Genomic DNA, 23,936 nt, shown 5'->3' with positions numbered 1-23,936 from the left:
ACAAGCTTTCTATACCAGGAGGTCATTAATTATTGATTCAATATCATTAGTCAATACAGATCTATTAAGTCTATTCCTGTCTCCTCCTCTGTTAGTAGATTGTACTTTTTAATGAATTGGTCAGTTTATATGAGTTATAGTCTATGCATAGACTGGTTAACAACACTTATTTTCCTTTCAGTGCATATGAGGATGATATTAATACTTCTTCCTTAATTTGCAATGCTTGCACATATTAAAACTCTTCTTCATTATATGAAAAATTGGTTCATTAATCATTTATGCAATGCTCCTCTATGTTACAAGATATAGCTGTTATTTTTCTAAGATTAATTCAATTTTAATTATGTAGATCCATGCCTGTATATAATATATACTTTATAGTGTAGGTGACCATAGATCTCAGAAGAGGGTGCCAGATCCAAAAGGACCTGGAGTTACCACCCCTTGTGAACTTCAATGTAAGTGCAGGGAACTTAACTGGAACCTTATGCAAGAACAGTACACATGTGTGACTGATGATCTTTCTATCTAGGACACCACTTTTAAACTGTGATCATTTTCTCATAATTACACTGTAAGAACACATTACATAATCTAGATACAATTTCTTTATTGGGAATATGATTTTAAAATATTTTCCAAATTAATCTGGAGTAACAAAAAACCTAGGATAGCAAAAACTCTTCTTGAGGATAAAAGAACCTCTGGTGGAATCACCATGCCTGACCTAAAGCTGTACTATAGAGCAATTGTGATAAAAACTGCATGGTACTGGTATAGTGACAGACAAGTAGACCAATGGAATAGAATTGAAGACCCAGAAATGAACCCACACACCTATGGTCACTTGAACTTTAAGAAGGGAGCTAAAACCATCCAGTGGAAGAAAGACAGCATTTTCAACAAATGGTGCTGGCACAACTGGTGGTTATCATGTAGAAGAATGCAAATTGATCCATTCCAATCTCCTTGTACTAAGATCAAATCTAAGTGGATTAAGGAACTCCACATAAAACCAGAGACACTGGAACTTATAGAGGAGAAAGTGGGGAAAAGCCTCGAAGGGAGAACAGCAATGGCTTGTGCTGTAAGATCGAGAATCCATGAATGGGACCTCATAAAATTGCAAAGTTTCTGTAAGGCAAAAGACACCGTCAATAAGACAAAAAGGCCACCAACAGATTGGGAAAGGATCTTTACCTGTCCTTAATCAGATAGGGGACTAATATCCAATATATTTAAAGCACTCAAGAAGGTGGACTCCAGAAAATCAAATAACCCCATTAAAAATGGGGCTCAGATCTAAACAAGGAATTCTCACCTGAGGAATACCGAATGGCTGAGAAGCACATGAAAAAATGTTCAGCATCCTGAATCATCATGGAAATGCAAATCAAAACAACCATGAGATTTCACCTCACACCAGTCAGAATGGCTAAGATCAAAAGTTCATGTGGCAGCACATGCTGGTGAGGATGTGGAGAAAGAGGAAAACTCCTCCACTGTTCGTGGGATTGGAAGCTGGTACAACCACTCTGGAAATCAGTCTGGCGGTTCCTCAGAAAATTGGACATAGTACTACCAGAGATTCCAGCAATACCTCTCCTGGGCATATATCCAGAAGATGTTCCAACCGGTAAGCAGGACACAAGCTCCACTATGTTCATAGCAGCCTTATTTATAATAGCCAGAAGATGGAAAGAACCCAGATGCCCCTCAACAGAGGAATGGATACAGAAAATGGGGTACATTTACACAATGGAGTACTACTCAGCTATTAAAAAAATGAATTTATGAAATTCCTAGGCAAATGGATGGACCTGGAGGGCATCATCTTGAGTGAGGTAACCCAATCACAAAGGAACTCATGCAATATGTACTCACTGATAAGTAGATATTAGCCCAGAAACTTAGGATACCCAATATATAAGATACAATTTGCTAAACGCATGAAACTCAAGAAGAATGAAGACCAAAGTGTGGACACTTTGCCCCTTCTTAGAATTGGGAACAAAACACCCATGGAAGGAGTTACAGAGACAAAGTTTGGAGCTGAGACAAAAGGATGGACCATCTAGAGACTGTAATACCCAGGGATCCATCCCATAATAAGCATTCCAAACACTGACACCATTGCATACACTAGCAAGATTTTGCTGAAATAACCCTGATATAGCTGTCTCTTGTGAGACTATGCTGGGGCCTAGCAAACACAGAAGTGGTTGCTCACAGTAATCTATTGGATGGATCAGAGGGCCCCCAATGGAGGAGCTAGAGAAAGTACCCAAGGAGCTGGGGGGATCTGCAACCCTATAGGTGGAACAACAATATGAACTAACCAGTACCCCCCCCCCCTGGAGCTTTTGTCTCTAGCTGCATATATATCAGAAGATAGCCTAGTCGGCCATCATTTGAAAGAGAGGCCCATTGGTTGTGCAAACTTTATATGCTTCAGTACAGGGGAATGCCAGGGCCAAGAAGTGGGAGTGGGTGGGTGGAGGAGTGGGTGGGGGAGGGTGTGGGGGACTTTGGGATAGCATTGGAAATGTAAATGAAATAAATACCTAATAAAATTATATTTAAAAAATATTTTCCCAGTCTGTAGGTTATTTTTTAGCAGTCTTGATCATAATATTTGCATCCAAATCATTTTCCTTTCCTATTGTACTATTCTAGCTACTTATTTTTATTTTTCTGCAGTTTATTTATCCAATCAACATCCCATCATATCAAGCTGGAGTAGTACTGGGCATATCCTTAACGAGTCCTTTTAAGGTAGCTCAGATAAGGAAAAGGGATACAAAGGCAGGCAACAAAATCACAGACAATGTATTACTATGCTTTAGGGATTCTGCATGATGACAAAGCTTCACATCTGTTACATATGTGTAGAGGGCCTATGTTCATTACATGCATGGTTCTTGGTTGGTATTCTAGTCTCTTTGAGTTTCCTTGGGCCAAGTTCAATTGACTCTGTAGGTCTTCTTGTGGTGTTCTTAACCTCCCTGGCTCCTGAAATCCCTCCTTTTCCTCTTCCGTAAGACTCTCAGAAGCTGGGTGTGATAGCACACACCTTTAATCCCAGGACTTGGGAGGCAGAGGCAGGTAGATTTCTGAGTTCGAGGCTAGTCTGGTCTACAGAGTGAGTTCCAGGACAGCCAGAGCTACACAGAGAAACTCTGTCTCAAAAACAAACAAACAAACAAACAAACAAAAAACAAACAAACAAGACTATCAGAGCTTTGCCCAATGCTTGACTGAGGATCTCTGCATCTGTCTCCATCAACTGCTGGACAAAAAAGTCTTTCAGAGGACAGTTATGCTAGGCTGCTTTCTTCAAACCTAGCATATCATTAATACTGTTAGGGTTCTCTTTTTCTCATGGGTTTACTTCTTAAGTTGAGTGAGTCATTATTTCGCTAGTCCCCCCAATTTTTGCTCCATCTTTATCACTATATATCTTGTAGTCAAGAAAAATTCCAGGTTGAAGACCTGTGGGTGGGGCAACCCCATTCAACCTTTTTAAGTCTTGCCTGGTGACAGGAGTTGAAGAGGTAGCCATTTTCAGTCCCATATACCCTGTTGCTGAGGGTCTCAGCTAGGGTCACCCAATAGATTCCCTGGACCTTCCACTGTCCCAGGTCTCTTACTCATCCCAGAGATGACCCCCACCACTGACTTCAGTTTTTTTCCCAGTTCTCACTCCTTTAATCAGCCCCCATCTCTTCTCTTCTGTTCTTATTCCCAAATATCTCTCAACTGCCCCCAATATCTAATCTACTAAAATAAATTTTAATGGATTTTCTTCCCTGTCCTGCTCCCAGAATGACAACTCTGAGACTAATTATTTATTTTAAGATGCTTTGGCTCATTCCCTGATGATCTCATAACTTATTTAATCCATTTAAACTATTCTATGTTGATCCTTTGTTTAGTTACTTCTCCTTTAGCCCCAGCCCATTTTTTTCCTTCTAGTCTCCTAAGCATTACTCTGAGTTCTTCTTTCTCCCGATTTATGTCTGTTTTCCCAGTCTGTCTCTTATGGCTCTCTCTGTCTCTGTCTCTCTCTCTGTCTCTCTCTCTATCGCTCTCTCTCTCACCTTTCCTTTATTCTCTGGTTATTTCCCAGAATCCTCTCTTTTTGCCCATGTCCCATCTCCTATTTCTTGCTGCAGATCAACAGCCATTTGCTTTTTTATTTACACTTAATGCTCACAGGGCTTATAAGAGATTCTCTCAATATTAATCCATTTCTCCTTCTCAGTGAGGTTCAAGTACCCCGTTTTGGTCCCTCCTTGTTAATGAGCTTTATTGTGTCTGTGGATTGTAGAACAGTATCCTGTACTTTATGGCTAATATGCACTCATGAGTGAGTAAATGCCATGTGTATCTTTCTGGGTCTAGGACACCTCACTCAAGGTAATCTTTTCTAGTTTTATCCATTTGCCTGCAAATTTCATGATGTCATTGTTTATAATAGCTGAGTACTATTCCATTGTATAAATGTACCACATTTTCCTTATTAATTCTTTAGTTGAGGGACATCTGAGTTGTTTCCAGTTTCTGGCCATGAATAAAGCTGCCATAAACACACTTGATTAAGTGTTATTGTTCTATGTTGAAGAAGTTTAGGGAGAATATCTCCTGTACTGTATGCATGCAATGCCTGTGACTTAAAACCCTATGACATATAGAAAAAAAAAAGAAGAATAAAAGTTGGGACAACCAGGAGGCATAAAGGATTATGGGATAATTTACCCTGGAAATTGTGACTAGATGGATGATTCATACCTGAGCACAGGTAACCAGTCCATGGTAAAATGTAAATTAGAATAAAAGGGTTAACTTAGATAATGATCTAGTCATTGCTATATTATCAAGGTATTTATAAATACATTTTGAGTCCAAGTCTTATATCTGAGAACAGGAGTTAGGAGGAAGAACCAACTATAATTTCTATAAATGGTGCCCAACTTAAAGCAATTAGAACCTGAGCTTACAACCTTACAAGGTCCAAAAAAAAGTTATAGAAATTGTATGCTGGTCTTAAAAAAAAGCCAAATGGAAAGAAAGAAAGAAAGAGAGAGAGAGAGAGAGAGAGAGAGAGAGAGAGAGAGAGAGAGAGAGAGAGAGAGAGGGAGGGAGGGAGGGAGGGAGGGAGGGAGGGAGGGAGGGAGAGAGGGAGAGAGAGAGAGAGAGAGAGAGAGAGAGAGAGAGAGAGAGAGGGAGGGAGGGAGGGAGGAAGGAAGAAAGAAGGAAAGAAAGAAGGAAGGAAGGAAGGAAGGAAGGAAGGAAAGAAAGAAAGAAAGAAAGAAAGAAAGAAAGAAAGAAAGAAAGAAAGAAAGAAAGAAAGAAAGAAAGAAAGAAAGAAAGAAAGAAAGAAAGAAAGAAAAAGACTAAGGCCAAAGCTTTCCAGAACAACACAAGCCAAATAGTTGTGAAGGAGTTGCTTCTAGCCAAGAGGGATAGTATGGAAGGTCGCTTTTTAAAGAAGCCCCTATGGACTTAAAAAAACAAACATAACAGTGGGGGCTTCTCTCAAGGGCAGAATGCAAAGGCAGCCAAAGTAGAGGAACAAGGCTTTGGGTTACATATGGGCTGTTTGTAGCCATGCAGTGACAAATGACAAAACCTAGAGACCACAGCTATGGGATAAAATATTTCAGGTTCTCCCAAGCTTGGAACATCCTGTCACCTGAATCCAGACCTATGAATATAGTGCTTAATGCTTATGTCATTCAAAACTACAGCCCTAAGTAGGAAGTCCGAAAGAAAATGGAAACATTTCTCCCTCTAAAAAGAGACTGGAGAATGGCCAGGCCCAGCACAGTATCTGAGCTAAAATATAACATACACAGGAGACAGAAGCAGGCAGGTCTCTGGGCATTCTAGATCAGTCTCATCTACACAATACTGTCATGGTGTGACTATCTGCTGATAGATACAGCTACTTGGAAAGGACAGTCTAAAATTCAAAATGACACATTTTTCTTAAAGGTTCTTTTAGGTTTTGGCTTAATAATAACTAGGAAGGACCTTAGTAATTTAAAAACTAATTGCACACCAATCAAAATTTATATAAAGAGAAAGGTAATGCAGATATATTTATCCACTTAAGATACATTTATAGTTTCAGTTTGAAAGATAATGCTTTTTAGTTGTAAAAAAGCATTTTGCCCTAGGAAAGTTATATTCTGATAGTCAATGGAAGACCCAGAGTTAGGTTTGGGCCAGGGTTGTTTGCTTTTATTATTCCAGGAGAAGAAAAGCATCCAAGTAAGGGATCCAGAGTTCACTGGACAAGAGAGTAATGAATAGTACTGTTAAGTTTCATGAATTGTCTTGCTTGTTAATTATCAGTTTGGGAAAACAATAAAAATGCCTCTTGTCAGAGGAGGTAAATAAATCAAATAAACAATATATATCATAGAAACAATGTGATATTGTTTTTTTTTCTTTTTTTTTTATATATATATATTTTTATTACATATTTTCCTCAATTACATTTCCAATACTATCCCAAAAGTCCCCCATAGCGCCCCCCACTTCCCTACCCACCCATTCCCATTCTTTTGGCCCTGGCATTCCCCTATATTGGGGCATATAAAGTTTGCAAGTCCAATGGGCCTCTCTTTCCATTGATGGCCGACTAGACCATCTTTCGATACATATGCAGCTAGAGACAAGAGCTCCAGGGTTCTGGTTAGTACATCATGTTGTTCCAACAATAGGGTTGCAATCCCTTTAGCTCCTTGGGTACTTTCTCTAGCTTCTCCACTGGGAGCCCTGTGATACATCCAATAGCTGACTGTGAACATCCACTCCTGTGTTTGCTAGGCCCCGGCATCGTCTCACAAGAGACATCTATATTTGGGTCCTTTCAGCAAAATCTTGCTAGTGTATGCAATGGTGTCAGCGTTTAGAAGCTGATTATGGGACGGATCCCTGGATACAGCAGTCTCTAAATGGTCCATCCTTTCATCACAGCTACTAACTTTGTCTCTGTAACTCCTTCCCTGGGTGTTTTGTTCCCAATTCTAAGAAGGTGCACAGTGTCCACACTTTGGTCTTCATTCTTCTTGAGTTTCATGCGTTTATCAAATTGTATCTTATATCTTGGGTATCCTAAGTTTTGGGCTAATATCCACTTATCAATGAATACATATTGTGTGAGTTCTTTTGTGATTGTGTTACTTCACTCAAGATGATGCCCTCCAGGTCCATCCATTTGGCTAGGAATTTCATAAATTCATTCTTTTTAATAGCTGAGTAGTACTCCATTGTGTAAATGTACCATAATTTCTGTATCCATTCCTCTGTTGAGGGACATCTGGGTTCTTTCCAGCTTCTGGCTATTATAAATAGGGCTGCTATGAACATAGTGGAGCATGTGTCCTTTTTACCGGTTGGGACATCTTCTGGATATATGCCCAGGAGGGGTATTGCTGGATCCTCCGGTAGTACTATGTCCAATTTTCTGAGGAACCAACCGCCAGACTGATTTCCAGAGTGGTTGTACAAGCTTGCAATCCCACCAACAATGGAGGAGTGTTCCTCTTTCTCCACATCCTCGCCAGCATCTGCTGTCACCTGAATTTTTGATCTTAGCCATTCTGACTGGTGTGAGGTGGAATCTCAGGGTTGTTTTGATTTGCATTTCCCTGATGATTAAGGATGTTGAACATTTTTTCAGGTGCTTCTCTGCCATTCGGTATTCCTCAGGTGAGAATTCTTTGTTCAGTTCTGAGCCCCATTTTTTAATGGGGTTATTTGACTTTCTGGAGTCCACCTTCTTGAGTTCTTTATATATATTGGATATTAGTCCCTTATCTGATTTAGGATAGGTGAAGATCCTTTCCCAATCTGTTGGTGGTTTTTTTGTCTTATTGATGGTGTCTTTAGCCTTGCAGAAGCTTTGTAGTTTCATGAGGTCCCACTTGTCAATTCTCGATCTTACAGCACAAGCCATTACTGTTCTATTCAGGAATTTTTCCCCTGTGCCCATATCTTCAAGGCTTTTCCCCACTTTCTCCTCTATAAGTTTCAGTGTCTCTGGTTTTATGTGAAGTTCCTTGATCCACTTAGACTTGACCTTAGTACAAGGAGATAGGAATGGATCGATTCGCATTCTTCTACATGTTAACAACCAGTTGTGCCAGCACCATTTGTTGAAAATGCTGTCTTTCTTCCACTGGATGTTTTTAGCTCCCTTGTCAAAGATCAAGTGACCATAGGTGTGTGGGTTCATTTCTGGGTCTTCAATTCTATTCCATTGGTCTCTTTGTCTGTCACTATACCAGTACCATGCAGTTTTTATCACAATTGCTCTGTAGTAGAGCTTTAGGTCCGGCATGGTGATTCCACCAGAGGTTCTTTTATCCTTGAGAAGAGTTTTTGCTATCCTAGGTTTTTTGTTATTCCAGATGAATTTGCAGATTGCACTTTCTAATTCGTTGAAGAATTGATTTGGAATTTTGATGGGGATTGCATTGAATCTGTAGATTGCTTTTGGCAAGATAGCCATTTTTACAATGTTGATCCTGCCAATCCATGAGCATGGGAGATCTTTCCATCTTCTGAGATCTTCTATAATTTCTTTCTTCAGAGACTTGAAGTTTTTATTATACAGATCTTTCACTTCCTTAGTTAGAGTCACGCCAAGATATTTTATATTATTTGTGACTATTGAGAAGGGTGTTGTTTCCCTAATTTCTTTCTCAGCCTGTTTATTCTTTGTGTAGAGAAAGGCCATTGATTTGTTTGAGTTAATTTTATATCCAGCTACTTCACCGAAGCTGTTTATCAGGCTTAGGAGTTCTCTGGTGGAATTTTTAGGGTCACTTATATATACTATCATATCATCTGCAAAGAGTGATATTTTGACTTCATCTTTTCCAATTTGTATCCCTTTGATCTCCTTTTGTTGTCGAATTGCTCTGGCTAGGACTTCAAGTACAATGTTGAATAGGTATGGAGAAAGTGGACAGCCTTGTCTAGTCCCTGATTTTAGAGGGATTGCTTCAAGCTTCTCACCATTTACTTTGATATTGGCTACTGGTTTGCTGTAGATTGCTTTTATCATGTTTAGGTATGGGCCTTGAATTCCTGATCTTTCCAAGACTTTTATCATGAATGGGTGTTGGATCTTGTCAAATGCTTTTTCCGCATCTAAGGAGATGACCATGTGGTTTTTGTCTTTGAGTTTGTTTATATACTGGATTACGTTGATGGATTTCCGTATATTGAACCATCCCTGCATCCCTGGGATGAAACCTACTTGGTCAGGATGGATGATTGTTTTGATGTGTTCTTGGATTCGGTTAGCAAGAACTTTATTGAGGATTTTTGCATCAATATTCATAAGGGATATTGGTCTGAAGTTTTCTATCTTTGTTGGGTCTTTTTGTGGTTTAGGTATCAGAGTAATTGTGGCTTCATAGAATGAGTTGGGTAGAGTACCTTCTGTTTCTATTTTGTGGAATAGTTTGTGAAGAACTGGGATTAGATCTTCTTTGAAGGTCTGATAGAACTCTGCACTAAACCCATCTGGTCCTGGGCTTTTTTTAGTTGGGAGACTATTAATGACTGCTTCTATTTCTTTGGGGGATATAGGGCTGTTTAGATCATTAACCTGATCTTGATTCAACTTTGGTACCTGGTATCTGTCTAGGAACTTCTCCATTTCATCCAGGTTCTCCAGTTTTGTTGAGTATATCCTTTGGTAGAAGGATCTGATGGTGTTTTGGATGTCTTCAGGATCTGTTGTTATGTCTCCTTTTTCATTTCTGATTTTGTTAATTAGGATGCTTTCCCTGTGCCCTCTAGTGAGTCTGGCTAAGGGTTTATCTATCTTGTTGATTTTCTCAAAGAACCAGCTCCTTGATTGGTTGATTCTTTGAATAGTTTTTCTTGTTTCCACTTGGTTGATTTCACCCCTGAGTTTGATTATTTCCTGCCGTCTACTCCTCTTGGGTGAATTTGCTTCCTTTTGTTCTAGTGCTTTTAGGTGTGTTGTCAAGCTGCTAATGTGTGCTCTCTCTAGTTTCCTTTTGGAGGCACTCATAGCTATGAGTTTTCCTCTTAGAAATGCTTTCATTGCGTCCCATAAGTTTGGGTATGTTGTGGCTTCATTTTCATTGAACTCTAAAAAGTCCTTAATTTCTTTCTTTATTCCTTCCTTGACCAAGGTATCATTGAGAAGAGTGTTGTTCAGTTTCCACGTGAAGGTTGGCTTTCTATTATTTATTTTGTTATTGAAGATCAGCCTTAGTCCATGGTGATCTGATAGGATGCATGGGACAATTTCAATATTTTTATATCTGTTGAGGCCTGCTTTGTGACCAATTATGTGGTCAATTTTGGAGAAGGTACCATGAGGTGCTGAGAAGAAGGTATATCCTTTCATTTTAGGATAGAATGTTCTGTGGATATCTGCCAGATCCATTTGATTCATAATTTCTCTTAGTTTCACTGTGTCCCTGTTTAGTTTCTGTTTCCATGATCTGTCCATTGGTGAAAGTGGTGTGTTGAAGTCTCCCACTATTATTGTATGAGGTGCAATGTGTGCTTTGAGCTTTACTAAAGTTTCTTTAATGAATGTGGCTGCCTTTGTATTTGGAGCATAGATATTCAGGATTGATAGTTCCTCTTGGAGGATTTTACCTTTGATGAGTATGAAGTGTCCCTCCCTGTCTTTTTTAATGACTTTGGGTTGGAAGTCAATCTTATCAGATATTAGAATGGCTACTCCAGCTTGTTTCTTCATGCCATTTGCTTGGAAAATTGTTTTCCAGCCTTTCATTCTGAGGTAGTGTCTATCCTTTTCTCTGAGATGAGTTTCCTGTAAGCAGCAAAATGTTGGGTCTTGTTTGTGTAGCCAGTTTGTTAGTCTATGTCTTTTTATCGGGGAGTTGAGTCCATTGATATTAAGAGATATTAAGGAAAAGTAATTGTTGTTTCCTGTTATTTTTGTTGTTAAAGTTGGCATTTTGTTCTTGTGGCTGTCTTCTTTTAGGTTTGTTGAGGGATTACCTTCTTGTTGTTTCTAGGGCGTGGTTCCTGTCCTTGTATTGGTTTTTTTCTGTTATTATCCTTTGAAGGGCTGGATTCGTGGAGAGATAATGTGTGAATTTGGTTTTGTCGTGGAATACTTTGGTTTCTCCATCTATGTTAATTGAGAGTTTGGCTGGGTATAGTAGCCTGGGCTGGAATTTGTGTTCTTTTAGTGTCTGTATAACATCCGTCCAGGATCTTCTGGCTTTCATAGTCTCTGGTGAAAAATCTGGTGTAATTCTGATAGGCTTGCCTTTATATGTTAGTTGGCCTTTTTCTCTTACTGCTTTTAGTATTCTATCTTTATTTAGAGCATTTGTTGCTCTGATTATTATGTGTCGGGAGGTATTTCTTTTCTGGTCCAGTCTATTTGGAGTTCTGTAGGCTTCTTTTATGTTCATGGGCATCTCTTTCTTTAGATTTGGGAAGTTTTCTTCTATAATTTTGTTGAAGATGTTTGCTGGTCCTTTGAGTTGAAAATCTTCATTCTCATCCACTCCTATTATCCGTAGGTTTGGTCTTCTCATTGTGTCCTGTATTTCTTGGATGTTTTGAGTTAGGATCTTTCTGCATTTTACATTTTCCTTGATTGTTGTGCCGATGTTCTCTATGGAATCTTCTGCACCTGAGATTCTCTCTTCCATCTCTTGTATTCTGTTGCTGATGCTCGTATCTATGGTTCCAGATTTCTTTCCTAGGGTTTCTATCTCCAGTGTTGCCTCATTTTGGGTTTTCTTTATTGTGTCTACTTCCCTTTTTAGGTCTAGTATGGTTTTGTTCATTTCCATCATCTGTTTGGATGTGTTTTCCTGTTTTTCTGTAAGGACTTCTACCTGTTTGATTATGTTATCGTGTTTTTCTTTAAGGATTTGTAACTCTTTAGCAGTGTTCTCCTGCAATTCTTTAAGGGATTTTTGTGCTTTCTCTTTATTGTCTTCTGCCTGTTTAGCAGTGTTCTCCTGCATTTCTTTAAGTGTGTTATTAAAGTCCTTCTTGAAGTTCTCTATCATCATCAGGAGATATGCTTTTAAATCCGTGTCTAGCTTTTCCGGTGTGTTGGGGTGCCCTGGACTGGGCGAAGTGGGGGTGCTGGGTTCTGATGATGGTGAGTGGTCTTGGTTTCTGTTAGTAAGATTATTACGTTTACCTTTAGCCATCTGGTAATCTCTGGGGTTAGTTGTTATCGTTGTCACTGTTTAAAGATTGGAGCAGAAGCTGTGTTCCACTCACCAGCAGTCTCTAAATCCTGAGGCGGGGGTCGTGGGTAGCTGACGGTACCCCGGTGCAGGTCCAGCCGGAAGAGGCCTGTGGTCCTACACAGGCCGTTTTTCTGCTTCCCTAACTAATGCAGTCTCAGGTCCCGCGCGCAATTGGATTGGAGCAGAAGCTGTGCTCCACTCTCCAGAAGTTTTAAGATCCTGTGGTGGGTGTTGTGGGTAGCTGGTGAGTGTCAGCCGACCCTGCGCCCCAGCTGCCCCGGTGCTTTTCTGACCGGAAGAGGGTTGTGGCCCTATGTAGGCCGGATTTCTCTCTCCCCAACCAGAGCAGTCTCAGGTCCCGCGTGATTGGACTGGAACGGAAGCTGTGTTCCACTCACCAGCAGTCCCAAAATCCTGCGGCGGGGGTCGTGGGTAGCTGGCGGGTGTCAGGCAACCCTGCGCTCCTGCTACCCCGGCGCTGATCCGGCCGGATGAGGCCTGTGGCCCTACTCAGGCCGGTTTCTGCCTCCCCAACTAATGCAGTCCCAGGTCCCGCACAATTGGATTGGAGCAGAAGCTGTGTTCCATTCACCAGCAGTCCCAAAATCCTGCGGCGGGGGTCGTGGGTAGCTGGCGGGTGTCAGGCAACCCTGCGCTCCCGCTACCCTGGTGCTGATCCGGCCGGATGAGGCCTGTGGCCCTACTCAGGCCGGTTTCTGCCTCCCCAACTAATGCAGTCCCAGGTCCCGCGCAATTGGATTGGAGCAGAAGCTGTGTTCCACTCACCAGCAGTCCCAAAATCCTGAGGCGGGGGGGGGGGGCGTGGGTAGCTGGCTGGTGTCAGGCAACCCTGCGCTCCCACTACCCCTGCGCTGATCTGGCCGGATGAGGCCTGTGGCCCTACTCAGGCTGGTTTCTGCTTCCCTAACTAATGCAGTCTCAGGTCCCGCGCAATTGGATTGGAGCAGAAGCTGTGTTCCACTCACCAGCAGTCCCAAAATCCTGCGGCGGGGGTCATGGGTAGCTGGCGGGTGTCAGGCAACCCTGCGCTCCTGCTACCCTGGCGCTGATCCAGCCAGATGAGGCCTGTGTTCCTACTCAGGCCGGTTTCTGCTTCCCTAACTAATGCAGTCTCAGGTCCCGCGCATTTCGTGATATTGTTTTAAATTAACACATTGTTGTTGCTAATTGAGGTCTAAATATAATATGTCATAAGAGTATCTAACTGCATACACTGACAGATAATGGTATAGTTCAAAATGGCATGGATTTGATACTTACAGCCTCCAGTGAGGTAGGATATCAGTGCTGATTATCCAATCAGTCTCTATAGAGATGAGACTCCCATAGCAGAATTTATGGCAACTCAGCCTAGTATGAAATATAACACCCAGATCAAAAACTCTACTCTGAGCAAGTACAAAATGCTTGAGGGTATGCCTGGGAACTGAGATTAAAAAGAATTTAAATAAAGGTGAATATGGGGAGAATATTAACCAAAAGAGAAAAATATGGATAAATAATCCACATAAAAATAAATCTCCAAAGGAGGAAAAAATGATAAAAAATAATATAAATATTTTCAAGGGTACATAAATACCCTTGAGCCCAATACTTGGGAGACAAAATCAGAATTAGATAGGTTCCTTGTGATTCTGATGCCACCCTGATCTACAGAATAAATCTGGGACTTCCCAGGCTACACAAAGAAAGCCTTGGTTTAGTCCCTAGGAACTCTGGGGGCACTGGTTGTTTCATATTGTTGTTCCCCCTATGGGGCTGAAAGTTCCTTCAGCTCCTTCAATCCTTTCTCTAGCTCCTCCATTGGGGACCTTGTGCTCTGTCCAATGGTTAAGTAAGAGCATCCACCTCTGTATTTGTCAGGCACTGGCAGAGCTTCTCAGAAGACATCTATATCAGGCTCCTGTCAGCAAGCACTTGTTGGCATTCACAATAGTGTCTGTGTTTAGTGGCTGTAAATGGGATAGATCCCCGTGCTTCCGATTAGATCACTATGGATAAAGGCTGGTCTTCAATTGCAACAAAAACAACAGAAAGCCCACAAACACATGGAATCTGAACAATGTCCTACTCAATGATGACTTGGTCAAAGAAGAAATAAAGGAAAAAATTAAAGACTTTTTAGAATTTAATGAAAATGAAGGTACAACATACCCAGACTTATGGGACACAATGAAAGCAGTGCTAAGAGGAAAACCCTGTTATCTTCTCAATAGTATTTCACTGGACAATTCTTTAATGGAGGTATTTTTCCCAGCTTTTACCTTTAAATATTTCATTTCTTTCTCTTTTAGACTTTGGGATTATTTTAAAACTCAATAAAATTCTTGTCCTTTTCCTCCACAGTGTTCATTTGTTTTCCCATTGTCTTGCAATGTTCTCTTTGCTTTGATTTTCTGCAGGTTGAAAAATTATATGGGGAGACATGGATCCTTTTCAGTATGCCGAGTGTGCTCTGAGCTCATGCTATCTGTGATTTAGTGTTTGGTATTAATTTAAAATATTTCTCAAACATTATTACTTAGATATTTTTCCAAGCCTTTTCTATCTTTTCTGTCCAATGTATTCACTTTATGGCTTCAGACCTTTTATAATTGCCCCATCTTTCTTACACATTCTGTTCTCTGATTTCTCACTTTTATTTTCCTTCATATTTCAGTTTGGAAATTTTCTACTGACAAAGCTTTTTTTCTTTCATTCCATTTTTACTTTCCACTGTTTTGTTATATTCCAAATGTTTCTGGCATGCTTTCTAGTTTTTTCATTCTCTTTAACTTATTCATAATAGATACATTAAATTTCTAGTCTAAACATTCAAATTTTCTGCTATTTCCAAGTCTAGTATGAGTGAATATGTTGTCACAATGTTTTTTCTCTTAGTAGGATTCACAGATTTTACTGTTATTGAAAAGAATCATGTTTATAATAAAATGTAAATAATAAGACGTCAACAGGAGCATTTGTTTCCATAGGTAGAAGTTAGCATATGTTTCCTGTCTTCAGAAACTTCAGCACCAGATGCTATATTTTTCTTTAATGTTCTACTATTAAAGTCCTAACTACCTTCAAATATTTTTTAGGGCTATGAGCAGAATACAACCATGTAGTTCTCTAGGAGTGTATGTGTATATGAGATATAATGAAGAATTCTGTAGTCTTATGATTTTGTCTTGGTCTTTTAATGAGACTGAATTGGCTATTTTTGTCTAAGTCAAAGCATAAATGGATTTAAGGTTTAACACTTGACTTTCATTAAATACAGTGGATTTTTGTAAAGTCCATATTGTTTGGTATTTAAGAATAAAATTCTTCTCGAAGGGAAGTTGTAATTAAGAAAATATTTAAATATATTTAAATGCTATAAAATTGAAAACATATGTTTCACACATATTTTATATCTCAGATGTTCAGCACATTGTGTATTCTAATTAAAATCAGGTGAATTAAATGTCTGTGTTATTTTAGACAGTTAACTAGACGCAGCCTAGACTTAGCTAACAGAGAGTCTTACTTGAGGAATTGCTTATATAAGATTAGCTTGCTGGAATATAAGTGTGAAGATATTTTAATTTTTGTAAGAGAGTCTAGCTCACTGTGGGCATTATCATTCCCAGGACAGGTGATCCTGAGCTGTACAAGGAAGCTAAAAACAAATAGGTCACAAATCAAGCAGGGTTCCTCCATGTTTTCCGCCTCTGTGTTTTCTCTTTCAATTCCTGTGTTGAATGCCTTCAATGATGGACTCTACCCTGTAAGATTAAATAAAACTCTCCCTATACTTACTTTTGTTCAGAAAAATGTTATCAAAGCAACAGAAAAAGAAGTAGAACAAAAATGGAAATAGTTCTTGTTTTTAATACTTGACAATACCATACTTGTATGCAATGCACTATAATTACATTCATCCCTTATTCCCTTTCTCATCCTCCTCCTACTTACCTCTTCTTCCTTTTCTCTTCCTCCTCCTTCCTTTTTCTGGTTTTCTGTCTCTTGTTCTCTCTCTCTGTAGCTTCTGATTTCTTCTCACTCTCTTGCTCTCTCACTTGCTCCTTCCCTCCCTTTCTTTTTCAGGTCACACTCAGGAACTACTATGAGTTTATGATTACAAAGGTCAGAATTCTTCCTAACATCTGTACTCAACTGCACTCTTCCCCATGGTTCAATCCCCACAGTCCTTCCATATCAGCTCTATGATGTTTTCTGGTCCTTACTCAGGGTGACACAGAATCTCTTTTGGGACCAAGCACTCAGAAAGCATTTCTTCAGGTAAACATGTCTGGGAACAGATGGGTGATCATAAAGGTCTGATTTTCTCTCCCACATCCCTTTTAATCTTGGAGAATATTGTTCTTGACTGGGAAATGACTTCTCTGTCTTTAATTTAGATTCTCTGTTAGTTTCCATCCTTCTCTTTAAACAAGTCCTGGCTTAAATCTTCTCCTTTCCTCATCCTCAAAGTTAATGCTTTGCAAATGTGCTCATTTGTATTGTTTTACTTTAATTTAGTCAATTTGCATGTGGTTTCTTTCAGTACTTTTCAAACTCAGAAGACCCTAAGTGCATATGAAAAGCCACCTATGTGTAAAAGGAAACCTATGTGTGTCCTGATTCCTAGGCACATATTGGATTCTGTGGAATGAGGTGAATTTATTGTCAAGATTTTTTTTAATGGACTCAGAATTGAAACCAGGACCTTCTTGTTGCATGCAATTTTAAAATCCATGCTTGATCCTTCTTGAGAGGATCCTTCTTGCTCTCTCAACCTCTCTTGCTGCTAGCTCCACCAGCCTCACTTAGCTCCCATGGATAGCTAATGCTTTTCCCACAAACCCGTGGCTGGCTTTGCTCACCACCAATGATGTACCATGGCAGTGCACTTTCTCTTGCCCATCTGGTCATCATCGCAGATGAAAAACACCACACAATCTTAATATTTAAAACCACCCAGATGCTGCAACTGCTGGGTACAAAATCTATTGTCCTATGTTGGCATCCAATGGGTCTAACAGCCACAAAACCTACATTGTGTCAGTCTTCTCCACCCCACAGATTGGCCAAAAGGCCCTTTCTCTATGTTTTCTCCTCCTCTTCCTCCTGGGACCTGGAAAACCCACCTTTATATCTCTTCCAGAGATTGTCTTTATTTACCCAAACAATTAGGGAGTCTTTCCTTACACATTCTCATATTTCCTGGGTAAAAATCCAACCCTGAGCTATATCCATTGTTCTCTTCTTACTTTTGGTTTGAGACAGCATTTTCTTATTAAGTTATTTGATGTAGTCTGAATCTCATAGCACAGGTTGCATTTGAACTTTCTATCTTTCTGCTTCAGGCTTCAAAATAACTGGGATTACAGGTCTGTATGACACAGCCCTATCATCATTATGATTTTTTAAAAACTTTGTGTCACATCTCACCATAAGTCTTGACATGGAGGTCACATTCTTCTATCAGCTTTGGAGCACAGGCTTCGCTTTACTATTAGTGACAGACTCCACAGCCCCTTATTGCTTTACTGTTGTTTACTCAGGGAATGTTGTTATTTTCTAGGCTTAGTTGCTTTTCTTTAACTGTTCCTGAAGGAGCCCTATCAGCAAGGGGTTCTATGTAGCAGACCTCTGTAAACGTTAGGGAATAGCAGAAGGTACTAGACATAGAAGGTCAAAAGATACTAGAAATAGCTGTAAACCAACAGTAGTCATCACTGTTTCTATTTCACTGTCTAATTGTTTTCTTAAGATTCTAGCCTGGGAAGTGGTTTGGTGCTCCTCATTTTCCTTTCCCATGCCTAAATACACATCCTAGTAATTAAGCAAAATACTTTGATTTCCCCTCTCCTGAGCATATCTGAAATTATGATTATTGTCCCAGTTACTAATAAAAGTTATTTCTTGAGTATTTAAAGAATTTATTATTATTATATTATAAATATATAATATTTTTTTAATATGTGAGCTTTCTCTTCCAGGTAAAATGTGCTTCAGTGATATACAACTACATAAGACACCACAAACCTACTATAACAATTGCCTTATGTGTTCTAACACAGTTAACAAACTTCAAAAGGCTTATGAAGGGGTTTTATTATAGGGTTACATTATTTGTAAGATCAAATGATAATCTACTAGCTTTCAGAGACTTTCTCTAGCTAAAGTGTCAGGCAGCAGGAAATAAAAGGGGGTGGGGGGGAGAGAACCTGCATCCACGAGAGCTCTGGTGCTCTGGGCAGTAAGACGTGGGTGACTGCAGCATACTCTCTATGCCGCCCAGGTGAGCATCTGGCTGTGGAAAGCCATGGAACCCCAGTCCACGGGGCTAGAGAGGGAGTAATTCAGGGTCTCTGGGTCTCACAGAGGCCAGAGACTACAGGTTCTCAGTCTTGGACATCTCAGACATTGTTGTGTGCCTTGGAAGAGCTGAGAACAAAGTGAAGGTCCCGGGGGCAGCTCAGTCAGTCCAGGGGCCAAAGGGAGAAGAGGGCAGGGGGAGAGGGAGAGAGAGAACTGGGTGGTTCCCACGAAAGATCCCTTGGGCCATTCTGTGGCTGGAGGATAGGAAGACCTTCCAGAGGGAAGTTAAAAGGGAAGGCCTATTCCATCACCCAGGCACTGTGGGTTTTGATGAGCAGAGATGGTCTATGGTTTTAGAGCTTTATTGTAGAAAGGCATAGAGAGAGCAGAAAGGTAGAAAGGAGGAGGCTGACCATTGTCACATGGAGAGAGGGGAGAAGGGAGAGGGAAAAGGAGACCTAGAAATGAGAATAAGAGAGATGAGAGCTTAAGAGAAAGAGGGGCCAAGCAGTCCCTTTTATAGTGGACTGAGCTATCTTGCAGTTGCAGGGTAGCTGTGTGGAGGAGCATACCTGACTATTGTGAGGTAACTGTGAGGGTGGAGTCTAGACAGAATGCTAGGAGCTTGGGACTTTGCAAGAGTGGCAGTCACAGGATTATGGAGTTGGTGGCTCTGTGGTGTCAGGCACCTATGTCTGTCTGGGAGCATGGCTCACTGTTCCGTCCTTGTAGAGTTTCTACTGGGTCTCCAGAGTAAGTCTCGCTCACCCAAAAAACAAGCTACCTTTCATGGTCCCCACACTAGAGGACATTGAATATCTTTGTAATAGGAAGTACTGCTCATTAATATCTGTAAGGTAGAATATGAAGACAATGTACATTTTCAGGATTGCTCTACATTGAGTGAGATGTAAAACACAGCTTTATTACATAGATTATGACCTAATATGTGAGATTATAACTTGATAGCCTTTAGGCAGAGGGTGAGCTATGTCTGAGAAAATTCTATTTTGTTATGTGAAAAGAGTTTAAGAAGAGCAGTATTCTAGCTGGCTACGTGCCTTGTGCTTAGTTGGCTTGTCTGCAATCATTCTTACTTTTTCTGTCTCATAATGGTTCTCCGTGAGAGGTTACATTTCCCTGACTCCAGTGTCATTCCAGTTTCTTTTATACCTTTAATATCTCCTTCCCATGACTCTGTCTTTTGAACTTTAAATCTCCTCACAAGTCTCTCATCTTTGCACATTTTTCTAGATTAAACAAACGAAACAATTTACCCTATATCTGAGATGCTTTCATTTTGTTACATGAGAAAGTTTATAGTATTGATAGACTTTGCTTCTGAGTTAGTACACAATAATTGTTTAAATTGTACAGACAAGACTGGATCTTGACTTTAATATTTTTATTCAAATTATTAGCATATATATATATATATATATATATATATATATATATATATATGTAAACAGGGATAATGTCACTTTTTTTCTGGTGCTGAATGCACCAGACATAGGAATTGAAAAAAGAAAACAGATCGTTAGAAAGAGCAATAAGTGCTTTAATAAAGATGTGGTTTTTCTAAAATTTTATGATATTTTTATGAAACCAGCATATATTTTTATGTTATATATTGACAGCAGACTATGAAAAAAAATTAAATAAAAGTTTTTATCAAATGTAGAGATTGTAGCCAATTTGATCATTTGAACTTTGGATTCGTTTAAAACTTTTCATTTGCTAATCAAATGAAGACACAACCTTAAGAAATAGTAAATAATTATATCTCCCCCAAATGCTAGTTCATCATTCTTTTTGCTAACATCATGGAACATTATGCACATGTCTTAACCAAGTACAATTATAAGTGTTTTGTATATCCACATTTCAACAATCCTCTCAATGTTATACAACGGTATATCATTGCACATCTTAAAATATGCAAATATGCAAATAAAAGCATAATTGTGTGTAATAATATTAAATGTATATTTATAACTTAGCATAATATATGTATAGCTCCTTGGTCTCACTCAGTAAATTCCCAAAATGGAAAAAAGAGTCTATGCCAAGTCTGTAGGTAATAAAGCATGTCTAGAAATACGAAAATAAATCACCACAGGAAGATGGATTGTTGAATGAAAGGTGAAAGAACTGTTCCTTGTACAACAATCAGGAATTCACCGAACAAAACAAATTATCCCCTGTCAGCCATTTAAATAGTGGCCTCTGAGAAATGAAAGGCTTTTTAAATATAAAAATCACCTACAAAATGTGTACAGCACTTTGCACATCAGATAGCATGATAATAAATTTCATACTTCTTAAGCTCACTTCAAATAACATTCCACTGCTTTGCTTATTTTATTAAAATAAAAGGACATAAGGGCCTTTTCTTTTCCCCATTGAGAGTATTTCTGTAAATTTGTTTGTCCTTGAAAAAATAGGCGTTGCTTGGAGATTACAAGACATTACTGGATAAAGGCAAATGCAAGAAGAGCTACCCAAAAGTTACAGCAAACAAAATAAGAAATATATTTTACCTATGTATGTTATTTATGAGTAAAATAAATTTGGAAATCATTTATAATGTCATAATGTAAATTTCTGAAAAGTTATTCCAGAAATCTTTGGATGACTATGTTTTCATAATTTTACAGTAAAATACAACAACAAAATGGTGCAAACAAAATTGCAAGGTTCTTTGAATTGTAAGATCAGTGACCCCTTTACTGCTTTCAGTTTTGAATGGCTAGTGGTGAGAGCCTATGTGCTTTGTCTCTTACACTATGTTTCATCCTTTTGAGGGTACTAAAATGTTTCTGTTCTAATAAAGGACAGATATTAACCCTACTTGATTCATAAACCTAACTCACTGAGGTAACTGACTCTCCTAAATGGGTTTAAATATATATGCCTCTGCTGTTCTAAACACTCACTCACTGCAAAATTGATCTGGGTTGTCTGCCTGAGACATAGTCTGACCTTGAGTTCTGTAGGACTCCTGAATTGACGAATCAATTACACTGCTCCAAAATCACCTTGGCTCCCTTTCACTTTTTCTTCTTGTTTATGCCAAAATATCTACAGACAGGCAGAGAGAATGTCTTAAAACGCCAGACAAGGTGTCGGGCAGCCATGACTCTTTTGAACTAAGCATTCTGAACCCTAATGAAAGGAGCTCTAGCTTTTGAATACTAGATGTGTTCTTACTATATGCCCTCCTCCATCCCCTCTCCTCCTTGAGATACACAGTGATACTAATGATAGCACTTGTGATCATATAAAAATATGACACATAAATAATACATAAGAGGTTTATAACACTTAAATGCTTAGCATTTGTTTTGAAAGGCCACAAAATATTTTAAATATATTTCAACTATTTTATACATTATTGAGCACGTGCCATCTATGTCTTGTCCAATAAGCTCAATACTAGATCCACAGAAGACAAAGTACAACCAACAACCAAAGTCATTGTTACCCCTTTTTGTGTCTTTACTGAATTTTTGAAACATGACTTCACTATGTTGGTCCAGCAGCCCTAGAACTCAAAGCCTCTTCTAAAGATTCCTCATCAACCTTCGCTTTAGGATTACTGATGTGTGCTTCTATATCCAGCCTTGACACTTTTTATCCTGATAATTTATAAAAGTTTTCTATCTCTAATTATCAGAGTCTGTATTGTAAACTCAGGGGGACGATTTTGTGTATATTCTATGATATTTGTTATATTAAATTATAATGGATACTATTTTGGTTCCAATATTAATGACACTATAATTGTTTGCTCAAAAGACTGTTAAGGGCATGATATGTATTTTAAAAGTCAGTGGAATTTTTATTTTACCTGAGTAAAAGTTTTTATCACAAATAGTTATCTTCTCTCTTTCTTTACTTTCCATTACATTTTCTGATAAATGCCTACAATGAGTGGTCATGAAATTTACACCTTTGATCCTTCTATCAAAACTGATTATATAGTGTGTAGTATTGAGAACAATTTCCATGCAATTATTACACTGACATTTATCAGAATAATGTTCCTTGACATTTACCACAAATTGTACTATTTTGAATGTGTTCCTTGAATTATATTTTTTTAAAGTAGCCTCAAAGTATTTGCTGTCAGAATAAATTGCATATACTCTATATGTACTTTGATTAGTTTTGCAATTTTTCCTTGATTTTGAGCTTGATATCTTCCTATAGTACAAGATTACTTAGAATTTTTATTGAAACTGACATTCCTCTGGTAAGCTCTATTGCCTAGACTATGGCCAGCTTGACCACATACATTAATTGTAAGGTGTCTTTAAGCTTACCTCATCAGTGTAAAACATGGAGCAGAGGAACCATCAGAATTTCCTCTCAGAAGCTGTCAAGGAAGAACGATGGGAATAATTTCCAGAGTGCATACATTCTTCTGACAAGATTGTAGAGCTTGTTGATTTGCTTTGTTCTGTTACTTTTTAAAATTTGCACTAGGTCTCTGTTTACCCGTTTTATTAGAGCAATATCCACAATTCAGTGGCATTTTTGAACACTTTGGGGGTGTACCTTTGACAATAACAGCATTTCTTAAATCTAGTCTTAGAGGTTAGGAAACAATTTTCTCTCCATATACTAAGAAACTACAGAAATAGGTGAAAATCATAGGGATTCTGCAAAAATGACAAAATATCATTATGCTTGGATTCTAGACATTGGATTAATTTTCATAATATATTTTATTTGAAAAATCAAGTCGTTCATATATTCATTATATCTATTACAACTTTAAATTTATAATGAAGAGTTGAATATGCTCAATAGCAAAAACCTCTAATATTAATCTTGGTGTTTAAATATATTTTTATTAATTCTTTGAGATTTCATAGGTGAATATAATGTATCTTCATCATGCTTACTTTCCCCCAGTGCCTCCCCTAAATCCTCAGATTGTCTTACTTTTTCAGAGAAAATAGAAAGGTAACAGTGACAGAATAAATAATCATGACAGTCTATGATTATAGTAAGGTCATTCAAATCAACACATTAATATTTATAATGTGTGGAATGATAATAATGAAAGGTCCTAAAAATTCATGGTGTTATGCAATCATAGAATTTGTAGATTATTTTAAAAGACACTTTTGTTTTTATGAGCTCACATCTGAAGACAATAGGGACATACTTTTCTAATTGATCTACAGGAGCACTTAGAATGTTCAGTATGATGCCACAGAAAATTTTGAAGTGCATATTGAATTAATTTAGGAATTGCCATGGATAAAGAAGTTAATTATTAAAAGTTTTGTCCTGTATGAGATGTCAAAAAAAAAAAAAAACTAATTGCTATGTTTCCCTGAAAAAAAAAGAGGTGTA

This window comes from Mus caroli, unplaced genomic scaffold (genome assembly GCF_978045245.1).
Source record: "Mus caroli unplaced genomic scaffold, Mus_caroli_1 scaffold_16, whole genome shotgun sequence".
NCBI classification, from domain to species: Eukaryota; Metazoa; Chordata; class Mammalia; order Rodentia; family Muridae; genus Mus; species Mus caroli.
Note: the sequence above shows the minus strand (reverse complement) of the source record.